This window comes from Callithrix jacchus, chromosome 3 (genome assembly GCF_049354715.1).
Source record: "Callithrix jacchus isolate 240 chromosome 3, calJac240_pri, whole genome shotgun sequence".
NCBI classification, from domain to species: Eukaryota; Metazoa; Chordata; class Mammalia; order Primates; family Cebidae; genus Callithrix; species Callithrix jacchus.
Genome location: NC_133504.1, coordinates 182,188,613 through 182,200,612, shown reverse-complemented (window position 1 = coordinate 182,200,612; position 12,000 = coordinate 182,188,613). Strand labels below are relative to the sequence as shown.

Genomic DNA, 12,000 nt, shown 5'->3' with positions numbered 1-12,000 from the left:
GTATAAAATAAAAAGGGTGTTGAGAAGCAGGCTGAGAAGTTTCATTTGTTGCAAAGTCAATTTCCGTATGAAAAACAATGAATGACTTATAGAAAGAAACCATGAACTTTGAGCACAGAGCCGAAGTCTGGAAGAATCACTGTGATGAAGACTGAAGAAGGGCCTACAGAACATGTGCCTGGCTGGATTTCAGAATCGCTATGACCCAGCAACTGTTTGTGCTCTTCGTTTTCTCTCTTTCTCTGAGACAGAGCCAGTAGCAGTTATTCTGTGTCTATTCCATCGTTGCAGTTGAGTGTGATGTTGGAGCAGGGATGAGGGGGAGTGGTCTGATAACTGGTCCCTATTTTATAAATTTTGAGATTGAGAGAAACCAGAAACCAAGGATTCTATGTTTTAAGGAACTAATTTAATAAAAATATTTGAACCCTGTGGCTGAGTCGGACACCAATATGCTATAAATTCTTGAGAGATCTTGGGAATGACTATATTTTACGTTTTGGAGAAATGTTCATAATTTGAATTTGGTGGCCAGACTCTGGTGGTTTTAAGAACCTATTGGGATATTCTTTGATATTGAACCTATTGAGCAGTGGGGTCTATGTTCCCTTGAAACTGGGCTCTGTTACTGTGATTCTAATAGATTACAGCAAAAGGGACAGTCTGACAGCTTTCAGGCTCCGGGTACAAGAACTCAGCCTCTTTGACTTCCTGCACTTGGGATAGTGGCTATTGGAACCCAGGTACCTTGTTTTAAGGATATATCAGTTACATGGTAAGGCCTTAGGTAGGTGTTCCATTCCCAGTTTTGATCTCTGCCAACAGTCAATATCAACAACCAGGCATGTGCTTGCAGAGGCTTTTGGCATAACTAAAGTCCTACTCACTGTCTAGATGAAAAATGCAAAAAAGTAAGAAACACCACGCTAAGCATAATCAAACCCCAGAATTTTGAGAGATACTAATAAATAATTATTATTTTAATACTTAAGTTGTGGGAAAATTTATTTTACAACCATCCATAGTAGAGTAGCATTTAATAAATCTTTCATGAATGAGTGAAATAACTAATGATAAACTCAAGTTTTTTTACTAATGATAATATTTTATGAAATGCTTAATGTCCTGGTGAAGAAACTGGATGTTCAAAGGTCAACTAATTTTTTCTAAGACATGAAATTATTTATTTAATTTTTCATTCTCATCTATTTCCTACTGTATCATTGAGAAGCTGTACTTCTTACAAATGACATTGATTAAGAATTTTGTCTGTGATTTTCATTATGCAAAGACAGACTGGTCCTTCTGTTTGAGTGTTGAAAATGTAGCCTAAACGCACTAGGAAATAAGTAGAATATAAAAGATTCACTAGAAAAATATTTTAATATATGCATAAATATGTGACTCAGTTGTATTTTTTTTTTGTTTTAACGTAAATCAAGTGATGACAATAAATGTTTATAATATGCATTTAATTGTTCCAGGAGGCAACACTTAAAATATGCTCTTTTTGTCCACGACTCAATATTCCACTTAGGGATCAAGATTGAAAAAGCATGAAGTAGGTTCATACAGTGTCATGTACAGGAAGATAAATTATACTCAGAATCAGGAAACTTTAGTTCTTGATCAAGGATTAGCAAATGTTTTCCTTGAAGAGTCAGAGAGTAAGTAGTTTAGGCATGGCAAGACCTACCATCTCTATTGCAGCTCCTCATCTCTGCTGTTCTAGCGTGAAGGCAGCTGCAGACAGCAGGCAAATGAATGAGGAAACCTCTGTTCCCTTAAAACTTTATGCTCAAAAGCAAGTGGACAATTCGATTAAACCTGCTGGTAGTAGTTTGCTACTACTCTTTTTTTAGACTTTACCTTGCCATTTGTTAGTGTGTAACCCAAGGATAAATCAAACTCGGAGCTTCATTTTTTCTTCACAGTGAAGTGAGAATAATAGCAGGAACCTCCTCGACATTCCCAGTATGAGGAAACAAGAAAATGCTTATGAACATTTTTGGAACTGTCTATTGTGTGGTAGATAGACATGTTAAGTTACTTGCCATTATTTTATATTTTCAAATCTCCTGGCTCTGTTCTTTTAGCTATTTTACTTTGGCTTCTTGTGAAATGGGAAATCATGGTTACTCCTTTTCATTTTGGGTTGCCAAGAAATTTTGGGGGTGTGGGAGTCTCCAGCTCTCTTGGTCTTAATATCCTAAGCAGTCATCTTCATGGCTTTTGATATGCTATTTTATCCATTGTCCTTCCCTGCCCGTTATCTAAATTAGCTGTTACCGTTTTCTTTGTTATATCCTGCTTCATTTTCTTTATAGTACTTATCACAGAAATTATCTTGTTCTTTTAAATCTTCTCCTTATAATTATCTGTCAGCCTCATTATGGTATCAATTTGATTATTTTCTGATTTACTTAGTAATATATCCTCAGCACTGAGGAATGTTCTTGCCGTATATTACAGGTTTGACACACATTTGTTGAATGAATTAAATGAATAAAACATACAATATTATCTCATCCTCTAGGCAAAAGTAGAAGTTCTGCTGTGTATCTGGCCTGGTCACTGTAGTTTCTGGAGTCTGGATTAGATATTTTACCTTCATATTACTTAGCAGATTAAATATATCTACTATACTATTTAAAATTTTATAAGAACATTGATGGAGAGTAATTGGAAATGCTTTCAGTATTGAATAAAAAGTATACACTGTGCATTTCACTTGAGCATAATCATCTATCTGGTGCTTAATGATACTATTTACAGAAAGTGTCTCATTTCTGCTTATTTGGTTCACTTCAACAAGAGTGTGCTTTGTCAGCTGCATATCTGCAGACAGTCTGCCAATATGGTGTTCTCCAAATGCCTAATATACTGTAGTTGCCAATCTTCTGTGTATATGTCTCTCTCTTTCTCTTTCTCTCTCTCTCTCTCTTTCTCTTTCTCTCTTTCTCTCTGACTCAGTTCTCTTTGGGAGGGGAGTGAGGCTCAGGGGTCACTACTTTTTTTTTAATTGAACAGGCACTTGCCAAATTGAGTTTAAGCTGAAGACTGATTGCCTTTTGCAGAGAAACATAGACACTGTTGTACCATGTAACACCGTCACTCACTCACACTGGGTAAAGCAGATCAGAATTTCACTCAGTATCCATTTCAGCACCAGTAATATGTTGGCGCAAAAGCCTCAGCATTCATTACATGCTTACTGAACTTAACACAGATTTTCTGAAGGACACTGAAAAATAGAAACAAGGGCAGGTTGCAGGGTCACCTTTAAATCAGATGTTTTTAAAAAGTTGGATTCCTAAAGGATAAGGAGGTGTAGGTCTTCATGAAAGGCATAGAAAAATCCGTTTTGCGTCTTTTCATCTTTAAATGTTGATGATCCAGTAAAAAGTCAGATGTTTAAAGTTTTCTTATTTAACAGAACTGTGGTGAAGAGGCCATGGCTTTAACGTAGATTATACGTGAGTTCTCTGTAGTTAGAGAAAGCAGAGGAAATTGTTTTTTACATGTTCTTGCCATTTTTTTTTTTTTTTTTTTGGCCTCCTCTGTGTTTCTAATTTAATCTGGCAGCATTCTCTGAAGGTGTGGTAAGAGATAAAGCGTGACGGTTGTTTAGGCTGGCTTGCCAAGTGATTTGAAAGCTTCTTAAGGATTTTGAATGCTGTCTTGAAGGTAACTGGTAGACACTGACAGGTTTTAGGCAGTAAATTACTTTGTCAAATTTACAATTTAAAAGCTACCTCTGGCTACAGTGTGGGAGATAAATTGGAGTATGCTGAGAATAAAAGCAAGGAGAAGAATTGGGAGCCTGCTGCCACTGTCTAGAAGAACCATAGTATCTCTGAAATAGCAAACAGGAATCCCGTGAAGAGAGTGGGGAAGGAAGAGCCTAGTGTGGAGAAAAATGATTTTGGGAAAACCTCTTCTCAGTGGTGGCTTTTGAGCAGGACCTGGCATCTATCTTGGTTTTTCAGTATGTCTCAAGAGCTCCAACTGCTACCCACTGAAACCCTACCACCCCTAGGTAGGGAAGGGCCTGAAAAAGTTAACCCGATAGTAATCTACTCCGAAATAACTAAAAGGAAAATTGCCCTGAGTCTTAGCTTGGTCCAAGGAAGCTCAGTTCAGATGTTTGCTAGTTCTTCATATTCAGATTGCTAATACAGCTCAGTGTCTTTAAGGGAAAACACAGGCACACACACACACACACACACAATCTGCAAATCCCATGCATTGTGTGTCAATTATAGAACTGACTGGCACAGCCACGGAGATGGGATTTATCCACCCCTGCAAATTCCTACCTTGGAAGCTGCGCTTCTCAGATCCTACACTTCCTCTTCCCTAACAGTCATTAGAATGTCACTAGAATGTGACAAGGGCAGGGCAGGAAGCTGAGTCAGAAATCTCAGGGAAGCTAAAGCATGGTGAAATTTATAAACCTTAGGATTCATATCTTAGGTGGGGTTGGGCTGTGTGATCTAAAGTGGGAAGCGTTGAGTCACTGCATTCTGAATAGTGACTGGAGCTCATCCCACAGTATGCCACTTCAATTACAACTGTGGGCTTCTGAATCTCTGATTTCTAAACACTGTGGTCTTGCATCATACACACATTTGATTTATACGATTAAACTATGCATCCTGGCAAATAATGACAGTATAACAAGCCTGATGTTGGTAATAATGATAATGAAAGAGGGAGAGAGATGGAATATGACAATGAAGGGAGCACAGGCAATTCTACCCTCATTTCTGTTCCTCTGAAAATGTCCTTGATTGAGTGTGACAAGTGAGAGAGAAATGAGCTGTTGCTTCAGTTGTCTGATTCTTATAGTAAATATTCATATTTCTTCCTGTTTCACATGTTCCTTAGAAGAAAATTAACAATGTCTTCTATGTTCAAGAAAAGAGTGATTTGTGTGTACACAAGATGGAAAGCTGATCGCATTAGATGGATAAAAAATAATGGTGAAAATGGCCATACTGCCCAAAGTAGTTTATGGATTCAATGCTATCCCCATCAAGCTACCGATGACTTTCTTCACAGAGGAGGAAAAAAACCACCTTAAACTACACATGGAACCAAAAAAGAGCCTGCATAGCCAAGACAATCCTAAGCAAAAACAAACAAACAAAACTGAAGGTATCACACTACCTGACTTCAAGCTATATTACAAGGCTACTGGCATCAAAACAGCAGTGTAGTGGTACCAAAACAGAGATATAGACCAATGGAACAGAACAGAGGCCTCAGAAAGAATGCCACACAACTACAACCATCTGATCTTTGACAAACCTGACAAAAACAAGCAATGGGCAAAGACTCCCTATTTAATAAAGAGTGTTGGGAAAACTGGCTAGCCATATACAGAAAGCTGAAACTGGATCCTTTCCCTACACCTTATACAAAAATTAACTCTAGATGGATTAAAGATTTAAACTTGAGACCTAACACCATAAAAACTCTAAAAGAAAATCTAGGCAATACTATTCAGGACATAGGCATGGGCAAGGACTTCATGAATAAAACACCAAAGCAATGGCAACAAAAGCCAAAATAGACAAATGGGATCTAATTAAACTTAAGAGCTTCTGCACAGCAAAAGAAACTATCAATAGAGTGAACAAGCAACCTACAGAATGGGAAAAAGTTTTGGCTATCTACCCATCTGACAAATGGCTAATATCCAGAATCTACAGAGAACTTAAACAAATTTACAATAAAAAAAACCCCATCAAAAAGAGGGCAAAGGATACCAACAGACACTTTTCAAAAGAAAACATTTAGGCAACCAACAAACATATGAAAAAATGCTCATCATCACTGGTTATTAGAGAAATGCAAATCAAAACCCATTGAGATACCATCTTACTCTAGTTAGAATGTCCATCATTAAAAAATTTGGAGACAACAGATGCTGGAGAGGATGTGGAGAAATAGGAACACTTTTACACTTTTGGTGGGAGTGTAAATTAATTCAACCTTTATGGAAGGCTGTGTGATGATTCCTTAAGGATCTAGAACTAGAAATTCCATTTGACCCAGCAATCCCATTACTGGGTATACACTCAAAGGATTTTAAATCATTCTATTATAGAGACAGATGCACACATATTTTTATTGAAGCACTGTTCTCAATAGCAAAGACTTGGAACCAACCCAAATGTCCCTCAATGATAGACTGAATAAAGAAAATGTGGTACATATACACCATGGAATACTACACAGCCCTAAAAAAGGATGAGTTTATGTACTTTGCAGAGACATGGATGAAACTGAAAACCATCATTCTCAGCAAACTGACACAAGAACAGAAAACCAAACGCTGCATGTTCTCACTCATAAGTGGGTGTTGAACAAAGAACACACAGACACAGGGAGGGGAACATCACACACTGGGGCCTGTTTGGGGGTGGTGGGGTAGGGGAGGAATAGCAGGGGGTGGGGAGAATGGGGACGGATAGCATTAGGAGAAATACCTAATGTAGATGACAGGGAAATGGATGCAGCAAACCACCACCGTGGCACGTGTATACCTATATCACAAACCTGCACGATCTGCACGTGTGCCCCAAAACTTAAAGTATAATAAATAAAATTTTAAAACATAAATAACAGAATTGTATTTTTTCACAGTTCCAGAGACCAGAAGTTCCAGATCAAGGTGTCAATTAGGTTGGCTCCTCGTGAAGAGTTTGAGGAAAAATCAGTTATGTATCTCTTCCCTGGCTTCTGATAGTTTTCTGGCAATTTCTGTATTTCTTAGCTTGTTAACATTACCCAAACCCTGACCGCTTCATTCACATGGTATTCTCTTTGCGTAGGTGACTCTGTGTCTAAATTTCTCCTTTTTATAAGGACACCATAGTCTTGGATTAGAGCCCTACTCTACTCCAGTACAACCCCATGATAACTAAATCTATCTGTAATGACCCTATTTCTAAATATGATCCTATTCTGAGGTATTTGGTGTTCAGACTTCAACATAGGAATTTTCTGGGGACACAATTCAATCTCTAACAGTCACCCTCCATTGTTGAAGCACCAAATGCATGTAGACAATTTTCAGGAAATTCAGGCTGAGTGACAAATGAGCATCCCAAAGATTGTGGTCTTGCTAAGGCGTTGGTTACATGACAATAAACAGAATTTTCTCTTTGCAGAGAGTAGACTCAGCCTGCAAGTCTTGGGTTGCTGCTGCTTCCACTGAAGTAGGAGTGCTACTCTGAAGCACAACACAGCCTTGGTTACTCCCCGCCACAGCATCCGCGAGGACACAAACAAGAGAACTTGACTGACAGCCATTATGCATAATTGACTAAGCAAGAATCTAACTGCTGGCTTGCTCTCCCTCTGCATATAGGATCCTCACGGGGGCGCGATTCCAGGAATACGCCTGCCAGGCCCAGTCCTGGGCCACCTGTGTGTCTTGAATCATTCATTACCAGGTGTCCTCAACTCAACTCGCAAAATTGAAGTGTCTTAAGCAAGTTAAAGAACTCTGCAGAGAAATGGCATGGTGCCTCAGTAAAGCCTCGTGAGAGAGAGACAATGATCAGGTTCAGGCTTTGGGGCAAAAAGAATTAATGAGCTTCAGTTGGAGTGACACTCCGGCTTGCTGTTGTCAGGACATCACCCCACATTACCCCTCATCTTCTGTCTCCCACAGAAGGCCTCGCTTCCAAGCTGGATTTGAGTCACTATCATTATCCTCGGAACAGACTTTCTCACAGTTCTTTTTTGCAGACGGTAACATACTGGGGTTAATTTTAGATATCACCAACTTGGAATTTATTTTGGATTCCAGAAGTTTACATTTAGGTCTGCTAAAACGCACAACCTGCAGGGGTGGGTGTATGTGTATGTGCACGCGCGTGCGCATGAAACCCATCAACTTTATTTAATAACTCTGAATATGAGTTATTTCAGAGTATTTTCAATGGATTGCTAATTTTGTGCCAAAATTAAAATGAAATTTTAAACCAAAAGAACTTACAGATGAATTGCAGAGCTCATTTGCTTTTTACCACATTCTTTCAATTGTGATTTTTTTATCCATATATAATGTGTGTGTGCATATATATATATATATTTGCCACACTTCAGTTTCTAAAGCTTTATTTTTGGTCATTGTAAGGCACAGCATGACCGAATGTGCTATGTTCTAATCTTCATAACAATTCTGTAGGTTACCTCAGTTTCTTAGAAATTAGAAAACAGAGGCTCAGAGAGAGGTGACTTAATTTGCTGAAGGCCATTTGGCAGGAGAGTGGCAGAGCTGGAATTGTGATGATGCTTCCTTGTTTCCAGGCTTGTGCTGTTCTCATTAGCACTGTTTCCTCAGAGCTCTATGCGTAGGCACAGTTTGCAGAAGGGCATTTCCTAATGGACGCTCCCAAACGACCGTGTATGCCACCTTGTGGGGTGAAATGAACCTATGTGATGGATAGAATCTTCAGATAGGTTGAAGAAGTTAAAATATGAACTCCTCAGACACATTCAACCAAATCATATTTGGTAGCAAGCACTGGGAATGCAAATTTTCTGTGCACATACCCCACAAGTTTGCAATGATTGGCCAATGGTGTGATATACGGACATAGAACTATCATTACATTTGAATGTAGAATGTGTAGAATTTTGCTCTGGCTCTGTTATTAGCTGGGTATTTTAAAGCAAAACAGTTCATCTCTCTGGGTCTTTCTGCATCTGAAAAATGAGGAGAAAATCATTTCATTGTAATAATAACATATCAAATATTTGAAAGCACTTTATAACCTATGATAAAGCATAAATGAAGCTTTAGTCTTCCTGAAAAGTAAGATGTAGAATAAACTTTCACTTATCAAATTATATTTTACTCCAATAAGTTCCATCATTTCAATGAGTTGTTGGAAGGGGGAAAATATCTGGGTTTTCACAAGGAATCAGAATAACATTTAAGAATAACATTCCCTTAATACTGGATTCAGAAAGGATTTATCTGTTATGGTTCCATAGATTCTGTGCTCATTATTTTCCTTCAATACTCTAGCAAAGAATTAATGGCACTCAAAATCAATCAACCTGCACTTTGCACACATTTTAAATATCCATTAAAACAAATAGAACCAAGTCAATAAATATTTTTGTTAACACTGCTGCCACCTGAAGTTTCATTAGCTATAGTCACAGTTAACCTTCAAATAGCAGGCCCAGGGTCTCCTAATTTCTTAGTCAGTCTTGGCAAAACCTGGCATTATATAGGAGTCTTGGCTAGGTGTGATTCATAGTTGATTATTGTTTCAAATCCAGAGATGTAATATTAAATTTCATAGTACGACTCCAAATGCCTATGGGTAAGACCCCACCTACGTTTCTGAGCAGAGCCCACCTCCCTATACCCCTTAATGCACTTTCCCCATCTCTTAAATTTCTTGATTGTCTTTTCAAATTCTGCCTGAATATAAATGTTTTGGCTATTACTCAGACCTCCAATCTAGTCTCATTACTCCCTTTCTTTGGTGCTTCATGCCACTTCCTGTAACCTCTGGCATTCCCTTGGAATAACAGTGGAATCCAAATCAGACAGGCCGTCTTGAGCAAGAACCAGCCTCATCTTGAAAACAAGACTTCTCAGATTCTCCCTGATCTGCATTTTCTTTTCTAATTCTTCTGGACTACATTATGACCTGGATCCCGTCTCTTCTCATTTATTCAAGTTTATGACTTGAGCAATTCTCTCCTCTCCTGTGTCACCACTGTTTTTTCTTTCTGCTAGATCAGTCGCATCAACATACCAGCATGCAGTGTTATCATAAAACAACAGGACACAATTTTTGGTGTCACATACCTTCTGGCTTCAGTCCCATTCCACTGCTTGTTTACAGTCAAGCTCTTTAAAAAGCGTTTTCTTTACTTGTTTTTCATTTTCACTTCTCCTTTTGTCTGAACCTGTTATTAACCCACTAGATCTTGAAAACGTTCCTGTCTGTCACTTAGTACCTTCTCTATTGCTAAGTCCAGTGACTAATATTCTCCTTGCATACCCTTTTGCCGCATAACAGCGTGATCTAGCTCATCTTAGACTATGTTCCCTCTTTAGCTCTCAAGATACCACTCTCAATTCTCTTTGCACCTTTCTTTTCCTCCTCATTTTCCTCTACTAGTCCATTTTCATTTCTTCACCTTCTTAATACAAGATTGCCAATGAGTTAGACCTGGTTTCTCTCTCTCTTTCTCTTTCTTTGTCTCTCTCCACCCTGTCAGATTTATTGTGATGTTATTGTAATGCCATTTCTAGTCAGAATAAAACTCACCTTTTCTTCCTGTTTGGTCTATAACATTTGACAGGCACACACATTCATGTACCCACCCCTACAATGGAGATGTAGAACCCCTAAATGTTCTTGAATGACCTGTGGGAGTACTTCCCCCTCATTTCTGCAAGCCCATAGCAGTAACTGATATATTTTTATATGTCCATTGTTTTCATTCTCCAGGATATCATAGAATCAGAATTATCAGCCCCATATTGTAGTCCTTCAGTCTGGCTTCTGTTTGATATAGTGCATTTGAGATATTTTTTCATGTATTCTTTGTTTGGTAAATCCTATTAACTTATATGGATTTATGATATTCTGTTTTTACAACACTTGATAGATATTTGGGTTGTTTTCTGTTTTTGGCAATTATGAATGAGCACGTTCACATACATTATTTGTTTTGTTTGAACATATATTTTCAGTTTTCCCTTGTAAATACTTAAAAGAAGTAGAATTAATAGGATAATATTACAAGCATGTGTTTATAAGAAAATACCAAATTGTTTTCCAAAGTTGCTGTACCATTTTTCATTTGCACTAACCATGAGAGTTCACATTGCTTTACATTTTTATATTATACCATTTTTGCGTTCTCACTAGCCAAGAATGAGCTCATGTTGTTTTAAATCAACTTGGTTGACCTATTGTTTCCTTGCCAATTTGTTTCATATAATAGACTTTATATATTAGGATTGGTATAGTGTGCCAACTCAAAGTTACAATTATATTCCATTTTTTTCTAAATGTTTTTTAGTTTTAAGTTATGTATTTATATCTATGATTAATTTTGAGTTAAGTTTTGTATATGGTGTGATGTATGAGTAGAGGACTTGTTTCGCCCTATTAATGCAGTTGCTCAAGCATTATTGAAAAAACTAACAATTTTCCACTATATTGTCTTGTATTTGTTGAAAATAAATTGACCAGATATAAGTAGGTCAACAGAATTCCGTTGATTGTACATCTAGTCTTTAATTCAGAGCTTAGCAAAACCTTCCCCATTGCCTCTTTTTATGTGATCCAAAATTTAATAATTTCTTTTACATTTTTAAATCAAAAGATGAATAATATTTTATGACACTTGAAAACTGTATGAAATTCAAGTTTTAGTTTCCATAGAGCTTGACTGGAACATACACATGCTTATTTGTTTATATATTATTTGAGACTGCTTTCACATGGAATAGCACCTTAACTGTGACGGAAAACCTATGGCCACGTAGCTAAAACAGCTCCTCTCTGGGAAATATATAAAATAAAAGACCATTCCTGTTTTCACTGTTACCACACATTCTTTTTTTTTCCTTTGAGACAGAGTCTCGCTCTGTCACCCAGGCTGGAGTGAGATGGTGCGATCTTGGCTCACTGCAACCTCTGCCTCCAGAGTTCAAGAGATTCTCCTGCCTCAGCCTCCTAAATAGCTGGGATTACAGGCCAGCTTCGTCCATGTCCCTGCAAAGGACATGTTCTCATTATTTTTATGGCTGCATAGTTTTCCATGGCACATATGTGCCATATTTTCTTTATCTAGTCTATCATTGATAGGCATTTGAATTGGTTCCATGTCTTTGCTATTGTAAATAGTACTGCAATAAACATATGCGTGCATGTGTCTTTATAGCAGAATAGTCTATACTCTTTTAGGTATATACCTCTTATTGGGATTACTGCATCAAAT

At 37.7% G+C, this 12,000-nt stretch overlaps 1 long non-coding RNA gene across 1 annotated transcript; it reads left to right on the top strand.

The window, feature by feature from the left end:
- Nucleotides 1-1,826: 1,826 nt before the first annotated feature.
- Nucleotides 1,827-11,266, top strand: LOC144581971 (uncharacterized). Its single transcript, XR_013533535.1, has 2 exons — nt 1,827-2,028; nt 7,182-11,266. It is a non-coding gene; the product is annotated as an uncharacterized LOC144581971 (long non-coding RNA).
- The last annotated feature ends 734 nt before the right edge of the window (nt 11,267-12,000 follow it).